This window comes from Acipenser ruthenus, chromosome 46 (assembly GCF_902713425.1).
Source record: "Acipenser ruthenus chromosome 46, fAciRut3.2 maternal haplotype, whole genome shotgun sequence".
In the NCBI taxonomy this organism is placed as follows: Eukaryota; Metazoa; Chordata; class Actinopteri; order Acipenseriformes; family Acipenseridae; genus Acipenser; species Acipenser ruthenus.
In genome coordinates this window covers 5,246,316-5,272,020 of record NC_081234.1, presented here as the reverse complement: position 1 = coordinate 5,272,020, position 25,705 = coordinate 5,246,316, and the positions used below count along the sequence as shown (strand labels likewise).

The window sequence follows — 25,705 nt, the reverse complement described above, 5'->3', positions numbered from 1 at the left end:
CAGGTAGTGCTGCACTTCCTTGGTCATTTGACCTGGAAAGTGAGCATGATCTCTACTCTTCAGGGCCTTCTTTCCTGTCAATAACCAATGAGCAACAAATGACTGACATGCTTCTCAGCCAGTAAGAGGCCTTGTCCCCAGATATCACCTTGGTAATGAAGCAGTAACCGAGTTCCTGGAAAGCAAAGCAACCAAACTGAGAACTTTCTGTAATCTAGTGCAGTACAAGATGTCATGTTTTATGATGAAAATACATTTTTGCTATAACATGTGTGTCTTTGAAAACTGCACATTTGAGACCTATATAGTAGAATTATTTTACTAACTACAATCACTTTTTAAATTTCAAAAAATGGTAATTTGTTGCGGTATTGGGTACTGGGTTTAATTTGACTATGTTGTTTCTGTGTCTGCCATATTCCAAAACACTAATGTTTAATTATATCTGCTTTCTGAATTTTAAAAGACTATTCAAACATTAAAAAGCCAATAAACATGTTTATATAGAAATAAATGGTTCAGAACAGCCAAGTTAATTAAAATAATGAATTATTTGATAAGCCTTCGCTCATAAGCCATTGGCAATTGGCTGAGTCATTTAGTGCCTAGCACCATTCTTTTGCCAAACGTCTGCAATAATTTCCACCGCAGATTATTGTTTCCCTTCAGCACTGTTATTTTAGTGTTGACTACATTTAGTCAACAGTGGGAAGAGTAAACACGTCTTATCATAAAGGTGTGATTAAAAAACCACAGCCGGTTTGCCACTCCCTGTTCCCAGAGGTGATGCAACACTCATTTGTGTCACTTCCTCGCTCTACTTTGCTCCTGTATCAATACATTTGAGGGTGCCCAGAAGACCAGGGTCATTCCAGAATCTGTGTTATTACTACAATGGCGTGTTTTCATTTAAATGAAATGCTTTAATAAAGATTTTAACAGAACAATTTACATTTTTACAGCATTAAAATACTTGCTTTGTTTAACAGAAGTACAGTCTTTGTTTTGTGCTTATTATTATTATTATTATTATTATTATTATTATTATTATTATTATTATTATTATTATTATTATTTATTTCTTAGCAGACGCCCTTATCCAGGGCGACTTACAATCGTAAGCAAAAACATTTCAAGCGTTACAATACAAGTAATACAATAAGAGCAAGAAATACAATAACTTTTGTTCAAGTAAAGTACAAGTTTGACAAACCACAATTCAATAATACAGCAGGTAATAGTGATAGTTACATCAGGATATGATTAAATAGTGATAGTTACATCAGGATGTGATTAAATACAAAGTACTACAGGTTAAAAACTTGGCAGATTACAGTATTCTGAAGTACAGGATTAAATGCAGTAAAATAGGGGCTGATAAGAGCAAAATAAAGCACATTTACATGAAGGGCGATAGTGTCCCAGGATACAAACAGAGGAGTTCTACAGGTGCTCTTTGAAGAGGTGAGTCTTAAGGAGGCGCCGGAATGTGGTCAGGGACTGGGCAGTCCTGACATCTGTAGGAAGGTCATTCCACCACTGCGGAGCAAGGGTGGAGAAGGAGCGGGCTTTGGAGGCAGGGGAGCGTAGCGGTGGTAGAGCTAGTCTTCTAGTGCAGGCGGAGCGGAGAGGTCGAGTGGGGGTGTAGGGAGAGATGAGGGTCTGGAGGTAGCTGGGTGCAGACTGGTCAAGGCATCTGTAGGCTAGTACAAGAGTCTTGAACTGGATGCGAGCGGTGATCGGGAGCCAGTGGAGCGAGCGGAGTAGTGGAGTAGCGTGGGCGAAGCGAGGCAGAGAGAACACTAGGCGGGCAGCAGAGTTCTGGATGAGCTGGAGCGGACGGGTGGCGGACGCAGGGAGGCCAGCCAGGAGGGAGTTGCAGTAGTCTAGGCGGGAGAGTACCAGGGCCTGGACCAGGAGCTGGGTAGCATAGTTGGTGAGGAAGGGTCGGATTCTTCGGATGTTGCTCAGGAAGAATCGGCAAGTGCGTGCCAGAGTGGAGATGTGCTGGGAATAAGAGAGGCAGGGGTCCAGGGTGACTCCAAGGTTCTTAGCTGAGGAAGAGGGAGAGAGTGTGGTAGATTCCAGAGGAACAGAGATGGAGAGATCAGAGGAGGGGGAGGAGGAGGGAAAGAAAAGGAGGTCAGATTTAGAGAGGTTGAGTTTGAGGTGATGCGAGTGCATCCAGGAGGAAATAGCAGACAGACAGGTAGAGATACGGGAGGAGATGGTGGAGTCAGAGGTGGGGAAGGAGAGGAAAATCTGAGCATCATCAGCATAGAAATGGTATGAGAAACCATAGGATGCGATGAGGGGGCCCAGGGAGCGGGTGTAGAGAGAGAACAGGAGAGGACCCAAGACTGACCCTTGGGGGACTCCAGTTAAGAGAGGGTGAGGTGTGGAGGTTGCTCCACGCCAGGTTACCTGGTAAGTGCGGTTGGAGAGGTAGGAGGAGAACCAGGCCAGAGCAGTGCCAGAGATCCCCAGGTCAGCAAGAGATGATAGTAGAATAGAGTGATCAACAGTGTCAAAGGCAGCAGAGAGGTCGAGGAGAATTAGGACAGAGGAGAGAGAGGCAGCTCGGGCACATTTAAGTGAGTTGGTGACAGACAGGAGGGCGGTTTCAGTAGAGTGAGCAGAGCGGAAGCCAGATTGGAGAGGGTCAAGCAGAGAGTGGTTGGACAGGAAAGCAGAGAGCTGGCGGTGTACAGTCCGCTCGAGGGTTTTGGAGAGGAAGGGTAGGAGGGAGACAGGACGGTAGCTCTGGAGGGAGGTGGGGTCGAGGGTAGGTTTTTTGAGGAGGGGAGTGATCGAGGCTTTTTTGAAGGCAGAGGGGAAGATACCAGAAAGTAAAGAGGTGTTGAGGAGGGAGGAGATGAAGGGGAGTAGAGCAGGAGCAGCAGCTTGAAAGAGGTGAGTGGGGAGGGGGTCCAAGGCACACGTGGTGGGTTTGTGACCCTGGAGCAGGGAGGAGAGGTCAGAGTCTGAGAGGGGCAAGAAGGTGGAGAAGGAGGGTGAGTTAGTAGGGGTTGCAGTGGGTGTAGGAGTTGGAGCGGGAGGGGGTGCGGGGGAGGGAGAGGTGTTAAAGAGTTTGCGGATATCTGAAATTTTAGAAGAGAAGAAGGAGGCAAAGTCATCAGGGGAGATAGAGGAGGGAGGAGGAGGGGGGAGGGTTAAGGAGGGAGGAGAAGGTAGAGAATAGTTTACGTGGGTTGTTAGTGGAGGCTTGGATTACAGATTGGAAATAAGCACATTTAGCAGAGGAGAGAGTAGAGGAGAAGGAGGAGAGGAGAGTGCGGTAAAGGTCTAGGGCAGCAGGGAGTTTGGTTCTCTTCCATTTCTTTTCAGCAGATCGCAGTGTGATTCTTGCCGAGCGGAGCGCAGAGGAGAGCCAGGGATGGGGAGGGGAGGGGCGAGCAGGACGGGAGGTGAGGGGACAGAGGGAGTCGATGGAGGAGGTGAGTGAGGAGAAGAGGGTGGAGGTAGCAGAGTCTACGGAGAGTTGTGAAAAGGAGTCGATAGGAGGGAGGTGAGAGAGAGCAGTGGAGGCAAGGACAGAGGGGGAGAGAGAGCGGAGGTTACGGCGAGAGGTGACAGTGGGGGTAGGAGGAGCAGGGAGAGGGGGGAGAGACAGAGAAAAAGAGATGAAATAGTGATCAGAGAGGTCCAGGGGGGTGACAGAGAGGGTGGAGGGGCAGCAGGCCCTGGAGAAGGTGAGGTCCAGTTGACGGCCAGCTTTGTGGGTAGGAGGGGACGGAGAGAGACAGAAGTCGAAGGAGTGCAGGAGAGGGAGGAATCCAGCAGAGTGGCTGGGGTTGGAGAGATGGATGTTGAAGTCACCCAACAGGACAGTCGGGGTAGACAGGGAGGGGAGGGAGGAGAGTAGATAGTCGAGTTCATCCAGAAAGTGAGTGAGAGGCCCAGGGGGGGTTGCCTGTCCCACACCGCCTGGGGCTGTCACGCCTGCAATGCCTAGAGCTGCCGAGCCTACAACGGCTAGGGCTGACGAACATGCAACGCCTAGGGCTGCCAATATTATTATGTATTGTTTGTATTATTATTGTGTGGCAGGACGAGCAAGGTGCCATCCACAATGTTATTGTTGTGCTATTTATATTTTAAAATACCTTGTGAGGATGTGTGACTGTCAGCAACTGATTGTTTAACTAGCTGATAGTCACGCAGACTTGGTAAATCCGTGCACAATTTAATAACACACTGAATGCCATAGTGTCTCAGTTTTGCCCTGCCAGTACCGGTTTGTTTTGGAATCTGTTTCTCGTCTGACGTCACCCTTGCAGCCATCCTGTTCACAGGGATAAATTGTATGAATTATGTGTGAAAATAAAATATAAGAAGCAAAATACAGGGCCTTCCAGACACGTGTTGGAGAGAGCGGTTAGAGGTGGGGGAGCAGGTCAGGCCGGCTTGAATAAGCTTCTATACATCCCCACTGTCAAAGAGGCTCGGAGATTTACAGTGGAGACTTCTACACATGATTCTCGCTGTTAATTCTTAGCTTCCAGAAATAGTGGAAAAGCCTCAATTTCGGCTAAATACAAAAAGCACCATTCAGAATCCTTTATATAAATCAGGAGAATGAATTGAACACCTGACCAGGTGAACACATTCGACTAAAGTCAGGAGTAATAACTGAAATGCTGACAATGAGAATCACACATGGGAAATCAAAAGGGGCGTATTGGTATGTAAATGAATAATCAAGATGTCTATTTGAGTGTATTCTCCTAGTGGAATTTAAAATAGAAACAGGAGAATCTTTGTTAGAATAACCTCGAAAACCCCAAATCCCCTTCTTGAGAATCGCTAACAGGAGAATAAATTCTCCTCGAATGTCCTTCTCGAACTTTTAAGGATAGAGCCCCATATGTTGATTGTTATCCTATTTAAAAAACGTGATACTTCTATATAGGGTTCTCAAAATTTTGCCCACTCACTGTAGGTCCCCTATAGTCCACACAAGGTCTTAAAAAATATGACCATATCACGCCAGTGTCCCTACACTGGCTTCCCGTTCGGTCCAGGATTGGTTTTAAGATCCTGCTAATAACCTACAAAACCATAAATACTTCAGTCCCATCTTATTTGAATGAATTGTTGAACCCATATGTTCACATACAACCACTCCCATCACAGGACGCTGGATTGCTCACTACCCCAAATATTTTTTTTAGAGAATACAGGCGGTAGAGCTTTCAGCTATAGGACTCCTAAACTTTGGAACTGCCTCGTTCCATAAGGGAAGCACCAACCATTGCTGTTTTTAAAACAAGACTGAAGACACATTTTTATAGCCTAGCCTATTTATCTTAAAGTACTGCACCTTTTATTATTCAGTTCTTACTGTTTTATTGTATTCCTGTTGCCTGCTGATTCTGTTTTAAATTGACAATGCACTTTTTTTTTTTTTTTTATCGCCCTGTGACGCTGTGATAACTCTAAGAGCATATATTAAAAAATAAAAAACATTCCAAGTTACATTGCCGTGGAGTCAAATCAGGGTTGCCATACAAATTTTACTGACATCATTTAAAAAAAAAACAAAAAAAACAATAAAATACAATCTAAAATAGGTTAGTTTTGTGTACTTATATTTCTTTGGGTCTTATTTGCTTCTTATGGTCACACAGGGACACATTTGCAGACTGGATAATTTGCTTCGCCGGTCTGAAGCTGCTGCTGTTTTTAACAACAGATGCATAAATTCCATCTAGACTATCCAGCATATTTCCAAAAACAATCTGTGGTAAAAACATTGGAAGCTCGCTGTGCTCTGGCTCCTTCATTGAAGAACGCGTATACAGAACGTGTCACTTCTTTGACATCTCACAAGGTGCATTGAAAGATAGATTACACAACCAGTGCAAACAAACGTAATTGAACACACAAACAACAAAAAAAGTGATTCCCAGAATTGCTAAAGCTGGCTGAAGCAGTGAGCGCTTTACTTTGATCTCATAGATAACCCTTTATTGCAAACAGAGAAGCCCCGGTCTGCAGCTCCAATAAAGAGACCCAGGTCCTCACAATTACTTTTTCCCATGACGCAGGGTATGGCTTTGGACACTGGATCTTATTTGAGGTCGCTATTATTAAATTACTTACTTTATTTTGCAAGCAGACAGTCATATCCTGCAGGGTCGGTGATAATAAATGGTGGTGGTTTGAACTGGAGGGGGCACGTCAGTTTGCGCAGCTTTGGCTCACAGAATGCATGAGAAGGTAAGCACGCCCGCTGTGGCTGTGATAAACGTGCCGTGCCGTTTTATTTCGTTATTTATTTTATTTACATAAAACACATGTTTTCTTCTTCTAATAGAAGTCGTATTGCTGTTGTTTTTTGCATTTTAAGTAATGTGTTTTGGTGGTGCCTGGTTGATGCTTAAGTGCCACTGTATTAAAGCTAATAATATGTGCTGTTGTATTTATTAGCTTTTATTTTGTTTAATTTTAATAAATGTTAAAAAGAAAAATAATATATGTGTAAAACCAGTATTGTTTAAATACAGTAAGCAAACATAATATTTGCATTGGAAAAGCTATTAAATGTGTGCTTACTTCCCTGGTATATTCAAAGTAGATTGCAAATTCTGTGAGCAAGTAATTGGAAAAGCCTCAAATTCGGAGCTTTTAAGAAGCGTCTTTTAAAGGTGTTTTAAAAAAGCATTCCCTTGAATGATACAGGGTCTTCATCCGATTCAAAGTGAAAATAAACAAGCGGAGAGGGACTTGTGAGTATCTATTATACTAACGAAAGCTAAGGAAATAGGTTTTAGCCTCGTTTAATACTCTTTATTATAATGCGTAATGTTGCTTATCTGGGCACACAATGTTTGTGTTCTCTTGTGTTGTTTTTTCATTCTGTAAAAAGAAAACCTGTAAACTATAACAATTATACCCATTATGCAATATTTTTTGTAGTATTTCTTAAGGGGTCAGAAAGTCATAATAACAACGTTTTACATATTAATAATTTGTAAATAATGTTATTTACAGCATTGGATTAATGCATTTGTCACTGAAAAAGCAAGTAATGTGAATATCTATATAAATAATAAATATTATAATAATATTTTTTTGTAAAATGTTATAAATGTAATCCAATTAAAACCAGATCTGTGCATTACAAGTCATGTTTTCCACATGTTTTAACTTCCTTTCTGTTTTACAAATCTGTGTATTTAATGGTCTAGACTCTAGCATATTTGCAGTATCAGAATCACCGTGAATTGTATCGATGCACTAGCCCTGTGTATGCGCTATCTGAGCTGCCCTGTGACGTTTCACCAGTTATACTGTCGACGTCTCTGCTGTCAATCACTCGTCAGCTTGCAAGAGGCAAAGTAAAAAGGTGCCTTTTTAAATGTATCCCGCGTATTCTTAGTGGTTGTTACACGCACTAATCATTATATATATATATTCATATAACGAGTTTGAAATACAGTTCACAGGCGTGTAGAGTCCATTGAGGCAGCCGCCTCGATAAAAATCGGCTCAATTCTTAATTGTGAAGACGAAAAAAAAAAACGTACCCACTTTATTTCTTAAAAGTGTAAAATTGAGATTATATATATATATATATATATATATATATATATATATATATATATATATATATATATAATATATATAGTATATAATATTTTTAATTTCTTCACATTACTGTGATCTCGGGCTGTATAGACACTGCGGTTTGTCAAATTCGCGCCACAAAGACGTTTCTCACATTAGTCAGTTTCCCAAGTTACTGTAGGCTTCTCTGGTACAGCGCAGCACTATGAAACGTAGAAAAAACCAACCAATTACACATTTCTTTCTAAAGAAGACAACTCTGGGTAAGAATCAATGTTAAGTGAATTTATCATTTATATTGTTGTTTTCCCCTGTGCAATGTGATGTTTATCTGCAATACGTTTTGATAAATCTTTTTTTTTTTTTTTTTTTCATATATAATGTTTTAACGCCAGCACCTCTGCGACCGGTTTCCCCCGGCGGAAGTACTGTACTACTTCCTATCGTCGATTTATATTGACAAAAGAATATTAGAATTGAGTGAGAAACTGTAAACGTTCAAAGGAGAGCTAGCGTTCAGAGGTGGGAACATCACATTATTAATATTATTATTATTGTTGTTGTTGTTGTTATTTTTGGTGAATACCTTGTCAAAGTATTATAGAGTTGTACACGAACAGCACCAGTCCCAGCAGTGTCAGCACCAGTCCCAGCAGTGTCAGCACCAGTCAGTATCAGCACCAGTCCCAGCAATGTCAGCACCAGTCCCAGCAGTGTCAGCACCAGTCCCAGTGTCAGCACCAGTCCCTGTGTCAGCACCAGCACCAATCACAGTATCAGCACCAGTCCCAGCAGTGTCAGCACCAGTGTCAGCAGTGTCAGCACCAGTCCCAGTGTCAGCACTAGTCCGTGTCAGCACCAGCACCAATCACAGTGTCAGCACCAGTCCCAGTGTCAGCACCAGTCCGTGTCAGCACCAGTCCCAGCAGTATCAGTACCAGTCCCAGCAGTGTCAGCACCAGTCCCTGTGTCAGCACCAGCACCAATCACAGTGTCAGCACCAATCACAGTGTCAGCACCAGTCCCAGCAGTGTCAGCACCAGTCCTAGCAGTGTCAGCACCAGTCCTAGCAGTGTCAGCACCAGGCCTAGCAGTGTCAGCACCAGTCCCAGCAGTGTCAGCACCAGTCCCAGCAATGTCAGCACCAGTCCCTGTGTCAGCACCAGCACCAATCACAGTGTCAGCACCAGTCCTAGCAGTGTCAGCACCAGTCCTAGCAGTGTCAGCACCAGGCCTAGCAGTGTCAGCACCAGTCCCAGCAGTGTCAGCACCAGTCCCAGTGTCAGCACCAGTCACGGTGTCAGTACTAGTCCCAGCATTGTCAGCACCAGTCCCAGTGTCAGCACCAGTCCCAGCAGTGTCAGCACCAGTCTTACCAGTCAGCAGCAGTTACCAGTCCCAGCAGTGTAAGGCAACTTAAGTAGCAGTGAACCAAATGCAAGTCAATAAAGGTATGAACCCATCTACTTATTAATATTGATGTTATATTCTTGTCCTTTTAAAATCACATATTTCGGACAGTGTGAATATGGTCATTTTAGGTTGCTGTGGTTTTGCTGGGAGACAATTAGTTTTAATCTTTGAAATAATATGGGTAATCAAATTTTAACATTAACATCATCATCCAAGGGACTTAATATTGCTTTGCAGTTTGCATGAACAGTCTCCAGGCTTTATAAGGTGATAACTTTTACCTGTATAACATGAACAGGATCTGCAAGAGGTTTGTTCAACTTTTTTTGCCTCAGTAAAAATCTAATCCTAGCTACGCCCCTGAGTTCATGCTACACATTTCCAATATCGAGACTGAAGTTACGATTTAAGATGTTTTAGACTGCAAGAGTTACATATCGTTCTGTCTCGTTACTTCGTCTCGTAAATATATAGAGTTCATGCATCACCCAATTGTTAATAATGACAGGTCTAATTCTGCACAAAAAAGGAATGCTGCTTCCCCTTACCACTGTTTGGCACCGTCTAAAGGTTGGTTCCCTTTCAATTCGAAGACAACCACCAAGACATTACGTATGGGATATGCCTGCCCATTGGGTAGGTATTGCTGAGCTCTCTTTACCAGAGATGCTGATAGGCCCCTTCCTGGGATGATGCACTTGGTCCCGCCCACTGAGGGGATAAAACTATCATCCAAAGGAAGCCATTTCTCTTTTTCTTTCTCAAGATGGTAAGGTAAGACCTCTATGTCTAGCTGAGCGTGTTGATAAAAAAGAGCTTCTCGATTGTATTTCCATTGCATTCGTGCTGAAAGCTGGCTCGCCGCTTTCCCGGAATCAACGACTTTGAAAAAACAGAGCCTTTTGCCTTTCTGTCTTTCAGCAGCCTCCTCGCTTGCGTGGTAGACCGCTCTTTGTTATCTGTCTTTCGTGTGTGAGCGACTGCCTGTGCAGTCACCCGCGAGTGGTTGTCTATTTCTTTCTGAGAGTACACAGTTCCTCCACAGGGCTAGGCTTTGCCATATCCCCGCTGTTGAGTGACTATTCTAGCCATGCTCTCCTCCACGGGGCTAGGCCTTGCCGGCGTAGGCCCGCCCACCTTGGTAGGTCAGGCCTTGTAAACAAACAGTGTGCTGTTCCCTATACTATCTTTCTACTGTGTTTTTGATGTCTGCTTCAACTCGGCCCTTGTGTGCACGCGACACGCTGACCAGATGTGTGTGACCGCATGGTTAGCATAGGCACATTTGCGTAGCTCCTTAGGTACCTCGGTGCACAAGTGCTCAGTGCATACACCACATGGTACCCAGCGTCAAAGCGCTGCATGGTACACAGTGCACGCGGTGCTTGGTACGCACTGTGCTTGGTACCCACTGCTACAGCGCTGGTGCATGGACGCACGCCGCTTGTTACACACGGTGCACACGGTGCTTGGGCACTGCCACAGAACTAGCGCAAGAGTTCACTGCTGCACGGTACACGGTGCACACAGTACTGGATGCGCACAGTGGTGCCCACTGCTACAAGAGCTAGTGCAAGAGTGCATGGTGCTGCACAGTACACGGTGCACGTAGTGCTTACGGTACTTTGTGCGCACGGTGCTCGGTAGGCAGGTGTCTAGTACTTCGGTGCGCATATCGCCTTCGGGTGCTCAGTGCACGCGGTGCCTTTTTGCCCTCTGTCTGTAGACGGTGCTCCACTCCTCTGTAGGCTACGCGCTGCCCCGGTCGTGTGACTGCACATAGTCCAGGCTAGACACCCCTGTGCACTGTGTTTACTCTTTTTCTGTTTAACAGCCTACATCGCTTTGCGATTGCATTCTGCTTTCAAACCTTACAGCGGTCGCTGTTTTGTGTTTTCCTCGGCTATTGCAGTTTTAAAAAAAAAGAAAAAGAAAGATGCATGATCCTCCACCAGACCCCAGCTCTGCCGCGCCCCGCTGTGGAGTTGACTCTGCTCGACTGCCTCAGCCCGCCCTCTCTGTGCGCTTAAAAATTCCAGTTCACCCGCGTTGCCGTGGTGTCTGTTGTATTATCCTCACAGCTGTTGTGTGCGTGTATGTGTGGTTTTATTTCACTGCCTTGCAGTTTAGAAATAAAAAATAATACAAGCGCGATTCCTCCATCGGGATCCAGCTCTGCTGCGCCTCGCTGTTGAGTGGCTTCTGCCGGGTTGTTTCAGCCTGCATACTTGGTGGGCTGGTAAAAACAAAACAAAATCAGTTACCCACGTTGCGGTGGTGACTGTTATTTTTACCCACACGGCTTGCTGTGGTGTGTGTGTGTGTATTTGTTTCTTTACTGCCTTGCAGTTTAAAAAGAAAAAGTAGCAGCAGCGTGATTCCTCCACCGGGACCCAGCTCTGCTGTGTCCCGTTGTGCAGCTGAATTAACTGGCTTGTTTCAGCCGGCCTACTTGGCGCGCTTGGTCACCCGCCTGGCATGGTGAATGTGTTTCTCCCATAGCTGAATTGCTGTGTGTGTAAGCCTCTATGTTTTCCTATTACTGCCTTTGCAGTTAGAAAAAAAAAACAGTACACTTTTATTCCTGCCTAATGAGCCACAGCTCCTTGAGCCTGTGCTCCACTCTGGCATACGCTTCGCGCTGCCACGTTGTGTGACTGCTCGCAGCCCAGAACCAGGTTATCACCGCTCTGCACCGTGGTGCAGCACCGTGCGCTCCCCTGTACTGCTCTCCTGATTGCCTACCGCAGCCACTCGAGTCTGTGTATCCACCCCGGTATATGCTATGTGCTACCCCAGGCTATGTTGACTTCACGCGGTTAAGTCTAGGCACCTCTCAGTGCTTCGGCGCCCTCAGTGTTTAGAAGCTCCATGCCTCGGTGCTTAGCGCCACAGCATGTCAGTAACACCTGCGCTCGGTGCCCGATTTTTCGATGCACAAGTCCTCGGTGCTTCAGCACCCTTGGTGCCCGAGTGCTTCAATACACAGGTCTACATCCTCCGGTGTTTAAACAATGCCTTTGGGGCTGTGCAGACATCAAGCATAGCTAAAGTCCACACTTGCATGTCCTGCACAATGTCCCCTGGTAGCAGGGAGTCGTACGTGGCGTTGGGAGCCCCTGGCCAGGCAGCAGGCTCAAGCCCTTGCTCTGACCCCAGCTCAGCCGATATTGCTGGCCCCGGAGCTGACCCCGCCTGCACCGGTGATTGCCCCGGATGTTACAGAACCAGATTTCAGCATTGCTGAGGAGGAACATGATGCGATGCCATCCTAGCTCCCTTGCGGCTGCAAGTGATCAGGGTGATGAACTACCTGGACGACTGCCATTCGCAACTGTCTGGCCCTGTTCAACAAGGGTTCACAGTACAATTGGTGTTGTGTTAAAAACTATTGAGTCTGATGGCCGCGGCTTCATCACTCGCCCAACCAGGGTTACTTCACATGTGCCCGATCCAAGTGTGGCTCAGTGCCTTCAGCTGCACCCCAAGTGCGACAGACACCGTCGGCTGACCGTGTCTCGCCTATGCTGGGAAGTTCTACGCCGGTGGAGGCAAGCCTCTCAACTGAGCGAAGATGTAAGGATGGGAGTGATACACAACCATCAGTTGGTGATGACAGGCACACCTAACTGTGGTTGGGAGGCAGTCTGGGCAGGCAGAGGAGTTTGCGGACCCTGGTCGGATCGCTGGACATCCCTGCACATAAATGCGTGGGAGCTGAGAGCAGCCCACGAGTGGCTCAGAGTGTTTTTGTACGCTTTCCTGCTTATACCGCTGCTCCCGGCCTTTCTCGAAAAGGTCCGGTTAGAGGAAGCATCAGTGGCCCGCAAGTGGCCCAGGAAAATCTGGTTTTCGACCCTGTGCCAGCTGTTACACGGCCAGGCCTGGGAGTTTCCACTGCGCATGGATCTCCTCAGTCAGGTAAAAGGCTCTCTTTGGCACCTGGAAACGGGCAGGTTCCGGCTATGGGTCTGGCCTCTGAAAGGGACCGCTGGTTAACCCTAGGGCTATTAGATGCAGTTGTGGGTACGCTAGGGCAGACTCCACTAGGTCCTTGTACCCCTATAAGTGGAGGTATTTCCAGGCTTGGTGTCTGGCTAGAAGCCATGACCCCATATCTTGCCCCATACCAGTCATCTTACAGTGAACTGCTTGATGCTAGTAGGTCACCTTCCACCTTGAAGTTGTATTTATTGGCTATCTCTGCTTTCCATAACCCTGTAGATTCAGTGTCTCCAGGCTAGCATTTTTTGGCTACCTGTTTTCTTAAAGGCGCTCAGCGATTACGCCTTCCCAGGAGGACTGTTCTCCCCAAATGGAGCCTTAATATTGTACTGGAGGCTCTCACGAAGGCCCCGTTTGAGCCCATACACTCCATAGAGTTGAAGTATCTGTCTATGAAGACAGTCTTCCTCTTGGCTATCACCTCCGCTAAGCGGGTCAGTGAGCTGCAGGCGCTGTCTGTGCACAGCTCCTGCATGCGTATTTGGGAGGATGGCAGCAGGGTGTCTCTGCGCACCAACCCTTTAGTCTGTGGAACTGGAGTCCTTCCATCCACCTCCGTTTGCTTCAACAGATTGAATTTCCTTTGCCCAGTGCGGGCATTGAGATGATACATGCATAGGACAAGAGCTCTGCGTCAGTCTGACCAGCTCTTCGTCTGTCATGGGACACGGACCTTAGGATAGCCCCTCTCTAAGCAGCATCTGTCACATTGTATTGTGTATACAGTCTCGACTGCATATAATGGTGTTGGCTTGGTGTTGGCTTGCCCCCACCATCTTGGGCCCTCTTCAGAGGTGCCTCGATGTCTGATATTTGTACTGCGGCTAGCTGAGCTATGCCACATACTTTCTCCAGGTTCTACTGTCTTAATGTTGTAGACCCTGCCTTGCCTTCTGTAGGCACAAGGGTCCTTGAGGGTGTAAGTTCACACTAACCTCTGGGTTAGACGGTGCTTGTGCATCCCTCATATGCTGCCGTTCCTTCTCCCTTGCGACGGCTCTGGTATACATTATCCCATATGTATTGTCTTGGTGGTTGTCTTCGAATACCGTAAGTTACTTACAGTAACCCTGGTTCCATGAACGAGAAGATGACCACCAACCGCAAGGTCGCTTCGGTCGCCCTCATGGGTTCAACTGAAAAAGAGAAATTGCTTTCTTTGGATGATAGTTTTATCCGCTCGGTGGGCGGGACCGAGTACATCATCCCAGCACTCTGGTATAGAGAGCTCAGCAATACCTACCCAATGGACAGGCATATCCCATACGTAATGTCTTCGTGGTCGTCTTCTCTTTCAGGGAACCAGGATTACGGTAAGTAACCTAACGTTTATACTTCTCTCGCAGACAAAAGCCGTACATTAGCTGCAGATACTTCTACGGGTGCACCAGAAGGACTGAAGCTCTCCCGAGTTTGCAGACTTTTTGACGCAGTAAAATGGTCGTAGCTGTTGTTATTCAATGTCGACCCAGGGGACTTTTTTGACCTGAAAAAAGAAACAAGGACCAGGGGTCACAAATGGAGATTAGATAAAGGGGCATTCAGAACAGAAAATAGGAGGCACTTTTTTACACAGAGAATTGTGAAGGTCTGGAACCAACTCCCCAGTAATGTTGTTGAAGCTGACACCCTAGGATCCTTCAAGAAGCTGCTTGATGAGATTCTGGGATCAATAAGCTACTAACAACCAAACGAGCAAGATGGGCTTGAATGGCCTCCTCTCGTTTGTAAACTTTCTTATGTTCTTATGTTCTTATAAAGCCACTTACAAATGTGCCATGAACTGCGGTGTACACTTGTTATAATATTAAAGCAGCTGTTTGAGAATACCCTTGCTGTAAAAACAACGCTAAAGTTAAACACGAAGAGCAAGTGAGCTCATGTCCAAAGACAATGTGTGTCCGCCCTCAGTGTTAATAAATATAGTTGGTGAACTGGATGTCATGAGCCAGCTCGATTGCCCAAAACAGCACAACAAACACATATACCAACAAGTTGTTGATGCCCTCTCAGAAATGACCAAAGAAAATTACAAATGAACGTATTGATTGTGTTTTATTTGTTTGCATCATTAATATTTAAGACAACGGTAAATCCAACACAGCTTAAAAGAAAGAGAACCTTTGACAGCACGAGCCTCCTCAGATCACTGCTGTCCAATTGAAATTGGTGGCTGAGGTAACCTTCCCCCTGTCTGTCTCACACAGGCAGCCACTAACTCCTGAACTCCTAATTTTGTTGTTGACAAGAGTTTGTGCAGGATACAGCAGGCAGTGGCAATTTTGGGAACAAACTAATGCTGCACTTCAGTCAATTTCATCAGTATCCACCACCTCCCTTTCAAGTGCCCACTACCTGTATTTGCCCACTTCCTCAGCAGCTGTCAGCCGTCTGGACGGGTAGGGTTTCTAAGCCAGGGAAGTAGTATACGCAGCATCACCTGATCCCCTATGTGCTGTATTGCCTGAAAGAAAGGGAAATATATATAATGTCTCTGCCAGTTTTCAACCATGGTGATCTGCAATACCTGTTGGTACCTCCATCGTAAGATAAATTAGTTGAAACAGTATTCACTACAAATGACATGACACCCCACTAATGACATCTGAAAAACAATTTGGGCAAGAGCAGTAAAACATATTATAAACAACCAGGCACTAGGTATTTAGAAATTGCAGCGTAGATTTTCTCGTGTACCAGTTCTCTGTGTGCGCATGGAAATAACATTTTCATGAGCCATCTGCAAAAACAGCACGAGAACTTTACACATAGCTCATTTACATATCAACCCCCACCTTTCCCTTTAATTTGCATGACCTCGAGTGAAATGCCATGTTTTCTCAAGTAAAATAAACTGAGCAAATGGAAACCCGAAAAAGCATTTTGCACGAGACATTTTTCTGGAGCAAATGTCTCGAGCTAAAAAAAACACACACTCTTGGCAACTCCACCGTTGTCTTTTGGGATATGTAGTGACTTTAGAGCTCTGTAAATATAAAACTACTCACACATACTTAAATATTGTAAGACAGGCGTGCAATGGACAAAAAGTTAATTGTTTTGTGATTAATGATTACTGGGATAATCTTACATTGATTTCAAAACTGCTGCATTCTCGATTCACACACGATTCACACACTGTCCTCAGGGGCAGAAACCGATCACGCTCTGTTCGCCCACCCTGCCTTGATTTTGCAGCAGTCTTCACCAAACACTCCTAACCTATAGAAGTTTCATATTGCATTTGTTATTATATATTTAACTTGATTTTATAGCAAACATTTTTTAACCCGTAGAACCCCTTCTTCTAGGTACTGTGTGAATTATATATATATAGTAACACTTTACCGCAAACATGTTTTTTTTTATTCTTTATTTCCAAAAAATGAATATAGTCTTCTTTTTTTCTAATACAGTAGCAGTCATCATAGTGGTTGTTGTATTGTTGCTATCTAGTTTTGAATTTTGATTTACATTTTCTGAGGATGGTGTCATTTTAATGCTTTTGTGAAACAAATAGCAATTACTATTGAGATATAGGACTAAAAACAGGTAGGGGTATGGACGTGTATGATATACAGATATAATATGCTTCCATTTAATTGCAAATATTATTACATTCAAATATGTTCATGTAGATGCTGCAATAGTGGACATTTCAGTGTGTGGATAGTGAAGGGGGGTTACAGCGGGTGTGGTATTTCTATTTCATAGTGAAGGGACACACAGGGGTTACATAAGAACATAAGAACATAAGAAAGTTTACAAACGAGAGGAGGCCATTCAGCCCGTCTTGCTCGTTTGGTTGTTAGTAGCTTATTGATCCCAGAATCTCATCAAGCAGCTTCTTGAAGGATCCCAGGGTGTCAGCTTCAACAACATTACTGGGGAGTTGGTTCCAGACCCTCACAATTCTCTGTGTAAAAAAGTGCCTCCTATTTTCTGTTCTGAATGCCCCTTTATCTAATCTTCATTTGTGACCACTGGTCCTTGTTACTTTTTTCAGGTCAAAGAAGTCCCCTGGGTCGACATTGTCTATACCTTTTAGGATTTTGAATGTTTCAATCAGATCGCCGCATAGTCTTCTTTGTTCAAGACTGAATAGATTCAGTTCTTTTAGCCTGTCTGCATACGACATGCCTTTTAAACCTGGGATAATTCTGGTTGCTCTTCTTTGCACTCTTTCTAGAGCAGCAATATCCTTTTTGTAACGAGGTGACCAGAACTGAACACAATATTCTAGGTGAGGTCTTACTAATACATTGTAAAGTTTTAACATTACTTCCCTTGATTTAACTTCAACACTTTTCACAATATATCCGAGCATCTTGTTGGCCTTTTTTATAGCTTCCCCACATTGCTTAGATGAAGACATTTCTGAGTCAACATAAACTCCTAGGTCTTTTTCATAGTTCCCTTCTTCAATTTCAGTATCTCCCATATGATATTTATAATGCACATTTTTATTGCCTGCAGGCAATACTTTACACTTTTCTCCATTAAATGTCATTTGCCATGTGTCTGCCCAATTCTGAATGCTGTCTAGATCATTTTGAATGACCTTTGCTGCTGCAACAGTGTTTGCCACTCCTACTATTTTTGTGTCGTCTGCAAATTTAACGAGTTTGCTTACTATACCAGAATCTAAATCATTAATGTAGATTAGGAATAGCAGAGGACCTAATACTGATCCCTGTGGTACACCACTGGTTACCTTGCTCCATTTTGAGGTTTCTCCTCTAATCAGTACTTTCTGTTTTCTACATGTTAACCACTCCCTAATCCATGTGCATGCATTTCCTTGAATCCCTACTGCATTCAGTTGGAGAATTAATCTTTTATGCGGGACTTTGTCAAAAGCTTTTTGGAAATCTAAATAAACCACGTTGTATGCTTTGCAATTATCCATTTTCAATGTTGCATCCTCAAAAAAAGTCATGCAGGTTAGTTAGACACGATCTCCCTTTCCTAAAACCATGCTGACTGTCTCCCAGGATACTGTTACCATATAGGTAATTTTTCATTTTGGATCTTATTATAGTTTCCATAAGTTTACATATAATAGAAGTCAGGCTTATTGGTCTGTAGTTACCTGGTTCGGTTTTGTCTCCCTTTTTGTGGATCGGTATTACGTTTGCTATTTTCCAGTGAAGGGGAACACAGGGTTTGCAGCGGGTGTGGTATTTCTATTTGTTTGATAGTGAAGGGGAACACAGGGTTTGCAGCGGGTGTGGTATTTCTATTTGTTTGATAGTGAAGGGGAACACAGGGTTTGCAGTGGGTGTGGTATTGCTATTTGTTTTGATATTTTGCAGTAGCCATGTTTGTAGACTTGGAAAGGCTGGCTGAGCAGTAAAGGAAGACTGGCATTTCAGTCTTGTGGTTTATTTTTTTAAATTTTTACTAGCGAATAAAAACAGTTGTCATAAGCATGTATCAGAGGGGCAGGACCACCGAGAGAGTGGGGCGAGAGGACGGAGAGAGAGGATGGGGAAATTTCCCTGGCTTTTCTATATATATATATAAACGCCTTGCCGCAGGATAATGCCAAGTGTATTTTATTGTATAGACTTATATCTCTTATGAAAAATAGTTGAGATTCACGAACTACACAAAAAAGGGCATCACATTTGCGGATCCAGGCTAATAATGATACTTTGTAATTGATATGAGAAAATTGCAATTGATACATTTTTCATTGTTTTATTTTCTCTTTAACCTAAAGCCTTGATTCAATACACAGCTAGTTCATTTTTCAATATGGGTAAGCCGGACCAAGACAAAACAATGCGAAACGTCTTTAAAACTATACCACACAGTTAAAAAAAGTATGAAAACTAATAGTAATAATTTATTATTTTTATTGTGTAGACCAGGGATTTTTGAAGACGTTTTGCATTGTTTTGTGCCCTGTCCGTGCACTTCTGTCTTGCTGGCGCTTCACCCTCCCCCGATCTGTTACTGAAAAAACGTCACCAACTCGTGCAACTTTCATTCAAACTAGTTTGTAAAGCACCCTTAATTTTTGTATAACACAGGTAGGAAATCCGATAGAAAAGACGGAATGACAGTTTTTCTAAATAAAACTTTGATGAATCACTCCCCAGTTAAGAACAAACTGTAAGCACGAAGTTTCAGAAAACATATGTGAAACAATTCAGAGCACCGACACTTTACCGAATAGAGGCCAATGCCAGGTGTTTCACAATAGCTTCAGATCTCTTATGAAAACTAGTTAAAGGTTTGGGGCAATGCGATTTACATACTTTTATTAACTATTGAAATGAGGTCACACACAGCTCTATGTTCATCACAGCTGTCATTTCTACATGGAAAGCGTATTGCCCCAAGATCATTTCATATTTTTCCCAGGGGTTCTTTACATGGATGCAGGTTTGTAAAACGCATTACATACAGTGGCTCTCAGAAGTATTCACCCCCCTTGGAATTTTCCACATTTTATTGTGTTATAACATGGAATCAAAATGGATTTAATTAGGAGTTTTTGCCACTGATCAAAACAAAAAAGGTCAATAATGTCAAAGTGAAAAATAAAATCTACAAATTGTTCTAAATTAATTACAAATACAAAACAGAAAATAATTGATTGCATAAGTATTCACCCCCTTGAGTCAATGTTTGGTAAAGGCACCTTTGGCAGCAATTACAGCCATGAGTCTACTCTACCAGCTTTGCACATCTGGACACTGCAGTTTTTTGCCCATTCTTCTTTGCAAACTTGCTCAAGCTCCGTCAAGTTGGATGGGGACCTTTGGTGAACAGCAATTTTCAACTCTTTCCACATATTCTCAATTGGATTGAGGTCTGGGCTTTGACTGGGCCACTCCAGGACATTGACCTTTTTGTTTTTAAGCCACTCCAGTGTGGCTTTGGCTGTATGTTTGGGGTCATTGTCCTGCTGGAAGATGAATCTTCTCCCAAGTCCCAGGTGTCTTGCAGACTTCAGCAGGTTTTCCTCCAGGATTTCTCTGTACTTTGCTGCATCCATTTTGCCCTCTATCTTCATGAGCTTTCCAGGCCCTGACGCAGAGAAGCATCCCCATAGCAAATGCTACCACCACCATGCTTCACGGTAGGGATGGTGTTCTCAGGATGATGTGCAGTGTTAGGCTTGCGCCAAACATAGCGCTTAGGGTTGAGGCCAAAAAGCTCTATTTTGGTCTCATCAGACCTTAGAATCTTCTTCCACCTGGTCTCAGAGTCTCCAACATGCCTTCTGGCAAACTCTAGCCGAGATTTGATGTGAGTTTTTTTCAACAATGGCTTTCTTTTTGCCACTCTCCCATAAAGGCCAGTTTTGTGAAGCACCCGGGCTATTGTTGCCGTATGCACAGTGTCTCCCAGCTCAGCCATGGAAGACTGTAACTCCTTTAGAGTTGCCATAGGCCTCTTGGTGGCCTCCCTGACTAGTGCCCTTCTGGAACGGCCTGTCTAGAACGGCCTGTTCTAGACAGATTCACAGTTGTGCCATATTCTCTCAATTTCTTAATAATGGACTTTACTGTGCTCCGGGGGATATTCAATGCCTTGGAAATGTTCTTATATCCTACCCCTGATTGGTGCTTTTGAAGAACCTTATTCCGGATTTGCTTTGAATGTTCCTTTGTCTTCATGATGTAGTTTTTGTTAGGAAATGTACTAACCAACTGTGGGACCTCCCAGAGACAGGTGTATTTAACCTGAAATCATGTGAAACACCTTAATTGCACACAGATGGACTCCATTCAACTAATTATGTGACTTCTAAAGACAATTGGTTGCACCAGATCTTATTTAGGTGTATCATAGCAAAGGGGGTGAATACTTATGCAATCAATTATTTTCTGTTTTATATTTGTAATTTAGAACAATTTGTAGATTTTATTTTTCACTTTGACATTATGGAGTTTTTTGTGTTGATCAGTGGCAAAAACTCTTAATTAAATACATTTTGATTCCATGTTGTAACACAATAAAATGTGGAAAAGTCCAAGAGGGGTGAATACTTTTGAGATGTGTCCAACACCATATGAAAGCAATGCCAGCGATACAGTCGGCAAAATGCCTCGCATGCCACACAGCGCAGTGCCTGTCTGTCCCGGGCTCTTTTAAAGTCGTAATTTCAATGTTTTGTTTTATTCTCACATTGCCCCCCTAAGTCTCTTCTGTACTGAACCGATGTGCATCATCTGTTGTGTAAAGTGTACGGAGTGGCAGTACAGGCGCTTTTCGAAAATATATTGAAATATATTGGCATATATTGTATAACTGTAACAATTGTAAGTCGCCCTGGATAAGGGTGTCTGCTAAGAAATAAATAAAGAAATAATAATAATAATAATAATAATAATAATAATAATAATAATAATAATAATAATAATAATAATAATAGATTTTGTAATATACTACATTATATTTCAATATATTTTCTTTCCATAAGGGGGCCCCGGTATAAAAATACCAATACTGTCATAACCTTAATATCACAGTATAGTCTACATGACATAAATCAAGTTATAAAATTAAGGCTTACAAAAAATGTAGTAATACTACAATTCACAAATTTATTTATATATATATATATATATATATATATATATATATATATATATATATATATATATAAACGGAAACACCAATGTAAAGTCACTTAATAGGGAGTTGGGCCACTATGGTAACCCGCTCTGTGGAGTTCTCGGCGGACCGTTTTTGATGAAACTGGCTGCTCGCCCCCAGATTGAAATTTGCAGTCAATTGATCTGCAGTTGCTTGGCTGTTTTGCCTTGCACTTCGAATTAATGCACAGCTATCACGATCCTCGGAGTTCCATGCCGACATCACCTTAGACACCGTTGCTCTTGAAACCATCAGCAAGTTGAGCTGTCTTGGTCACTGTAGCTCCTGCCAAACGCACCCCAACAATCACCCCTCTTTCAAAGTCACTGAGGTCTCCTCTTGCAGCCATGCTAGCCATAATTATAGGCAACCAGGCCTGTCCAGCATTTTTATACATGCCCCAAAGCATGCTGGGATGTTATTTGCTTAATTAACGCATGAGCCACACCTGTGTGGAAGCCCTTGCTTTCAATATACTTGGTGTCCTTCATTTGCCCAGGTGTTTCCATTTTTTTGTCCACTACCTGTACACACTGGTGATGATGGGATGGTGACTGGGAGTAAGGCTGAAGTGGGTGGAATGTTCAAATGTATGCAAAGTGAGAAAGCTGAGCTGTACTGAGACTTGTTTTGTACAGGACATTGGATATTAAAGAGATGTTCATATGAAAATGGTCTTTTCTTTCTTGCTGTTCATAGGAACACAAACATTGTCACGACCCTGGGTCTGCTGTAACCGCATTCGGGAAGGTTCTGTGACCCAGGGTCAACAATTCAATGGCAGCAGGTCTTCAGGGACGTCAGAGGCAGGAGAATCGCCACCAATCGGGCTGATACCTAGTTGCAACAATGTTGGCATAGTTAAGGGATGTTGCAACCATCGGGGGATTGAGAGTGGGAAGTCGTGTCTGCTTGGGATTGGTGGCTGTGCATTGGGGGTGTGCCCTGGACGCGGGGATAAGTAGCGCGCTGCTGCTGCTGAGATGGAGAGACAAGCTGGAGTGAGAGAAAGAGTGCAGAAGAAACAGCTAGGAGCGCAGAAGAGAAGCGGGACTAAAAGAGAGAGAGACCAGAGACTGCACTTAGTGGCTGTAGCACACGGCCGAAACAGTGTGTATTTTTGGACTTTCTTTTCTTTATTTTATTATTTGTCACAGTCTGAGTAGCACTACGCTGCTCAGCTGTAGTTGTACCACTGGCTGGTAAAGCAGCATGCTTTTACCTGCCCAGTGTAGAATCCTGGCTTAATAAACTGAATTTGAGAACCTGCAAATCCTGGGAACCTCCTTAATTTTCCCGCAAACGCTACATTGGTAATTGAAAGCGGGAATATGGACCGGACATGGGGTGACCCGATGTTCAAAGCTCAAAACCGGTGTAGTGTTATTTTCAGGTACACGGTAAAAAGCGGTACGCAGTGCACTGCGCTTGCTCGCGCATGCTTAAACAATGCCTAACTTCCACTCAGAAAGCAGGGAAGCACCCATCAAAATCTGGTATGTTCTCTTTTAAATCTTTTTAAATTTTATTGATCATATTTTCCAGTCTTATATCTTTTTTTTTTCCACCATTAAGACAGTAGTATGCAAATATTTATCATATGCAATACATTTTTTTACTGGTTCAGCTTTGCAGTGGACTTCTCATTTTGTCTTGTTCGTCGCGAATTGTTTGACAATAAGAAAACGCCCATCAGATGACAATTGATTGATCGAAAAATCTGACAGCGTACCACTTTCTGACATTACACGGGCCATGTTTTGGTACGCATACCACATTCTGACAAGTTACCACTTTCTAACACTACACCGGGACACATTGTTAAATAATTGATGAGACTAATTAAACCATTTAAATGTTGGCTATTTTAATGGTTATTTAAATAGCCATCCTCTTACTCTTAGTAGGGCAGCAGTGTGGAGTAGTGGTTAGGGCTCTGGACTCTTGACTAGAGGGTCGTGGGTTCAATCCCAGGTGGGGGACACTGCTGCTGTACCCTTGAGCAAGGTACTTTACCTAGATCGCTCCAGTAAAAACCCAACTGTATAAATGGATAATTGTATGTAAAAATAATATGATATCTTGTAACAATTGTAAGTCGCCCTGGATAAGGGCGTCGGCTAAGAAATAAAAAAAAATAGTGTTATCTTTATCTTATTGTAATTGTTTTTATACAGCTAGTTAATTTATGTACACTCCTGGGTGTATATTTGTGGCTAATTAGTTTAAGTAGCCAGATTTTGTTATACGTATAGTGAACGTTTGAGTTTATTAATAATAATAATAATAATAATAATAATAATAATAATAATAATAATAATAATAATAAAAAATCATTAAAAATGCATTTACATTTTTGCATTTTTCTTTACTTCTTTTTTTATCACTGCGTCAGGCTCTATTTATTAACTTTGTTGATGGGGTTTAACCTGGTGGATTTTGATGCTTCAATCTCTTGCTGCTCTGTCTGGGCTAAATCCTGCCAGAACCGAACAGCTACAGAATTACCATATTACACACAATTGTAGATTTATACTGAACATAAATTAAATGAAAACACGTGGCGCACTGAGGAATAAGCATGCACGCCCATGTTAATCACGTTATAAAAATAATGTTTTTTTTTTATTACCCTAGAACCTTGTTTTTTTTATTTTATTTTGTTTTCACTGCAGGTTACATAAACTAAAAGGTTGTTTACATTATTTTCACAAAATGTATTTGGAGTGTGTCACGCTACATGAAGTGGCTGAAAAACGGGACTTTTTTGAGCAAAATGTCAGGACACCGGGACCTCTGATGGAAAACCGGGACGTCTGGTCACCCTAACCGGACACTGCAGAAAATGAAGGCGAGGATCCAGGTGGAGATGGATATAACACTCCTGCCAGAACAGGTCAAGAAGCCAGGATGGAGCTGGCTATGATGAGAGTCGTGGAGAGCGGCTGCAGTGGAAGCTGGGTGCCGCAAAAAGCGAGCGGACAGAGACAGTCGACACCGAGGGGTGAGAGGCACCGAGGCTGGGTCAGCCTGAGAGGAAAGGGGAAGCGACTTCAGGGGATGTCTGACAGACCAGGTAGTCAAGTAATAGGCTGAGGTTGAATCACTGGGGGAGGAGGAGCAACCCCACCAGAATGGAGGCGAAGTGGTGTCACCGCAAAGAGCAGCGGGAGAAGAGGGGATCCGCCTGGGGTACCGCTGGCAAGTGGAGGAGCCTGGGGCTTATAACAAGTGCAGATAGGGTAATGGTTACTATGGAACTCATATACAGTGCCTTGCGAAAGTATTCGGCCCCCTTGAACTTTGCGACCTTTTGCCACATTTCAGGCTTCAAACATAAAGATATGAAACTGTAATTTTTTGTGAAGAATCAACAACAAGTGGGACACAATCATGAAGTGGAACGAAATTTATTGGATATTTCAAACTTTTTTAACAAATAAAAAACTGAAAAATTGGGCGTGCAAAATTATTCAGCCCCCTTAAGTTAATACTTTGTAGCGCCACCTTTTGCTGCGATTACAGCTGTAAGTCGCTTGGGGTATGTCTCTATCAGTTTTGCACATCGAGAGACTGAAATTTTTGCCCATTCCTCCTTGCAAAACAGCTCGAGCTCAGTGAGGTTGGATGGAGAGCATTTGTGAACAGCAGTTTTCAGTTCTTTCCACAGATTCTCGATTGGATTCAGGTCTGGACTTTGACTTGGCCATTCTAACACCTGGATATGTTTATTTGTGAACCATTCCATTGTAGATTTTGCTTTATGTTTTGGATCATTGTCTTGTTGGAAGACAAATCTCCGTCCCAGTCTCAGGTCTTTTGCAGACTCCATCAGGTTTTCTTCCAGAATGGTCCTGTATTTGGCTCCATCCATCTTCCCATCAATTTTAACCATCTTCCCTGTCCCTGCTGAAGAAAAGCAGGCCCAAACCATGATGCTGCCACCACCATGTTTGACAGTGGGGATGGTGTGTTCAGGGTGATGAGCTGTGTTGCTTTTACGCCAAACATAACGTTTTGCATTGTTGCCAAAAAGTTCGATTTTGGTTTCATCTGACCAGAGCACCTTCTTCCACAT

At 43.4% G+C, this 25,705-nt stretch overlaps 1 protein-coding gene across 2 annotated transcripts in view; it reads left to right on the top strand.

Moving 5' to 3' along the window:
- Positions 1–6,110: 6,110 nt before the first annotated feature.
- Positions 6,111–25,705, top strand: part of LOC117397754 (chromaffin granule amine transporter-like) — a 43,484-nt gene continuing 23,889 nt past the window's right edge. The window contains exon 1 of one of the 2 annotated variants that reach the window (XM_034911600.2): positions 6,111–6,243. The gene's annotated coding sequence lies outside the window, so the exon portion shown is untranslated. Of the gene's footprint in view, positions 6,244–7,836; positions 7,857–25,705 lie in introns of those variants that run through there. The other variant, XM_059013688.1, reaches the window with a different exon arrangement.